This window comes from Silene latifolia, chromosome 8, assembly GCF_048544455.1.
Source record: "Silene latifolia isolate original U9 population chromosome 8, ASM4854445v1, whole genome shotgun sequence".
In the NCBI taxonomy this organism is placed as follows: Eukaryota; Viridiplantae; Streptophyta; class Magnoliopsida; order Caryophyllales; family Caryophyllaceae; genus Silene; species Silene latifolia.
This window is the reverse complement of record NC_133533.1, coordinates 94,528,225-94,531,159: the sequence shown is the minus strand read 5'-3', so window position 1 is coordinate 94,531,159 and position 2,935 is coordinate 94,528,225. Positions and strand designations below refer to the sequence as shown.

At 37.0% G+C, this 2,935-nt stretch overlaps 1 non-coding gene across 1 annotated transcript; it reads left to right on the top strand.

The window, feature by feature from the left end:
* The first annotated feature begins 1,015 nt into the window (after nucleotides 1–1,015).
* Nucleotides 1,016–1,122, top strand: LOC141597599 (small nucleolar RNA R71). Its single transcript, XR_012522826.1, has one exon. It is a non-coding gene; the product is annotated as a small nucleolar RNA R71 (small nucleolar RNA).
* The last annotated feature ends 1,813 nt before the right edge of the window (nucleotides 1,123–2,935 follow it).

The window sequence follows — 2,935 nt, the reverse complement described above, 5'->3', positions numbered from 1 at the left end:
TATTCTCTCTCACAAATCGAATTGTTCAATTTTAAGGAATTGATCAACTTGCATCGTCATACAATTAATCAACTTTATAGATAATGGCATCATCCTTTAGGTGTGACCTTAAGGGATCAACTGACCACCACCGTCCCACTACAGTAACGTCAAACTCTAGCAAGCCAATCGTTACCGATTAATGTTGATCAGTCGACAATATAATTGAATCATCCCTTACGTATTCTTTATATGAGATTTAATAATGATATTTAAATCATGTGATCGCACTATTGTTGAGGACACATTTCCCAACACCTTTGCTCGACTATCCTTTTGGATTTGAGTGAAAAACTCTTGTTGATTCTTTTGCATTTGAAGGACCGCTTTTTGAACATCAAAACCTTGGTCATTTTGTTGATTGTATAGAGATTGATTTTGGTAACCTTGGTTTTTATTGTAAAAGGGTCTTTGATTTTGGTTTCTCATGGGAGGTGGGGTGTATGTTGTTTGAGGGTTTTGAACATTTTGTCTTTTGTATGAGAGATTTGGATGGAATTTGGTGTTTTCATTGTAATAATTTGAATAAGGGGTACCACTCTTGTATTCTTGGAAAGCATTCACTTGTTCATTTGTTCCCCTACATTCACTTTGGTCATGTCCCAAAGTTCCACAATTCTCACATACCCCACTTGGGATTGATGAAGATGCAGTCATGGCATTAACATGATGCTTTGGTGATTTTGAGGCTTCTTCAAGTCTAGCCATAGCCTTTTCAAACTTCAAATTGATGGTATTAATGTGAGCACTAAGTTGAGCACCCAATTGAGTAACGGAGTTCACTTCATGCTTTCCTCCTCTAGTAGCCTTGCGAGGTCTACTATATTGTGAGTTATGGACCGCCATTTCCTCAATTTTGTTCCAAGTTTGATTGTCATCAACTTTGGTGAACATTCCATTTGATCCCATGTTGAGAATGTTCCTTGAATCTCCATATAGACCGTTCCAAAATTGTTGTACTAAGAACCACTCGCTAAGTCCATGGTGAGGACATGAGCGACAAATTCCTTTGAATCGCTCCCAAGCTTCATACAAAGATTCTTCATCCCTTTGCTTAAAACCCGTAATTTGAGCTCTTAGCATGTTAGTCTTTTCCGGTGGATAGAACTTTTTGTAGAAAGCTAGAGCCAACTTCTTCCAAGAATCAATTCCAAGAGTAGCCTTATCAAGGCCCTTCAACCATTGTTTCGCGGTGCCAATTAAAGAAAAAGGAAATAAGACCCATCGAATTTGGTCTTCAGTTACACCGGTTTGAGAAATCGCATCACAATATTCACAAAAGGTCTCCATATGAGAGTGAGGGTCTTCACTAGGCATCCCCCCAAATTGGCTTCTTTCGACTAATTGGATAAATGCGGATTTGGCAATGAAATTTCCGGTTAGATGTTGTGGTGTGGGAGTACCATTGGGTAGGTTCTCCTCGGTGGGTACGGAATGTGATGAAAACTTAGTCATTGTGGGTTGATTTTGTGTTGGATTTTGTGTTGGGTTCTCCTCACTTTCTCTTGCAAAAGGGTTGATGAACTCAATAGTTGGTTGAATATCTACAACCTCACCAATACCTCTCAAATTCCTCCTAGCAAGTCTTCTATTGGTTGTCAAAGTTCTTTCAATTTCACGATCAAAAGGTAACAAATCACCTTGTGACCTTCTAGACATGCAAAATATCAAACAACTCGAAAACAATTAGAACAAACCTTCAGGAGTTTTACTTCCCCAAGGCAAAGAAACACACAACTAATAACAATGTAAGAAAATCTAAATCAAGTTAACACCGTCCCCGGCAACGGCGCCATTTTTGGTCGGGACTATGTCTTTTCGGTAACTTGTCGTTAGGAGCACCTAGACCAAAACACAATTTATAACTTCACAAACAACTCTATAATTAGTAAAGAGGCAAGTAAAGGTCGGATCCCAAGGGACGGGAATTGAGATGAGATTTCTATTGAGACTAGTGGTGTCTTAGGGGTGGACAATTGGGGTTTGATGTAGAAGGTCACTAAACTAAATAACAATGAAAGTAAACGAGCAAGATGAATTAAAAGGGTTGTAAACAATTGATAAAAAGCACTAGGGTGTCATGGGGTCATAGGGGATTCATGGGAATTGATCATACAAACATGTTCTCAAATTATAAGCAAGCAATTATTGTTGTGATGGATTTAGTTGGTTTATATCTTACAATCCTAGGAAAGTTTGGGTCCCGGAGCCGAATCGATTAGATTGTACAACACCTACAAGTCGACTTAGTCTTCCCTACTCAACAACATGCATGGTCTAATGAGACTCGAGTTGGTTTATGTCTTACAAGTCTCATTGAAAAGATAGGTGATGGGTAAAAAATGCAAGGATTCATAGGCTCTCATTTCATCAAACATAACATGTGCATGAGTTGAGATCATAACAAGCAAGCAAATAAACCATGAAAGCATATTAATTTTAGCATGAATCATTCCCCATGTTGGTTTCCCCTAATTACACAATAACCCTAGCTAAGTGACTACTCACTCATTATTATGCTGAACATGCTAGCAAGGTTGTCAATCATACCAACAAAGTGAAACATGATGAATAAATGAAAGTAATTAGCATTAATTAAAAAGGGATTAAGAGAATTATACCTACTAATGATTCCAATAATAAAGCAAAGAATAAAAGAAGTACTTGATGCTTGATTGAGAGGTTGTCAATCTCCCAATAATAACCCAAATAATCTTCAATTACCCAAAATAAAGGATGAACAAAAGAGAGATTAAGGAAATAAAACTTTATTAAAACTTTATTAATTGTTGATTACAAGATTAAAGAGAGATTTGATATTAACTACTTTAAAGATTTTTAAGAAGAACATGCTCTTCTAATTAGACTAATGGGGTATTTATAGTAGGGATTAGGT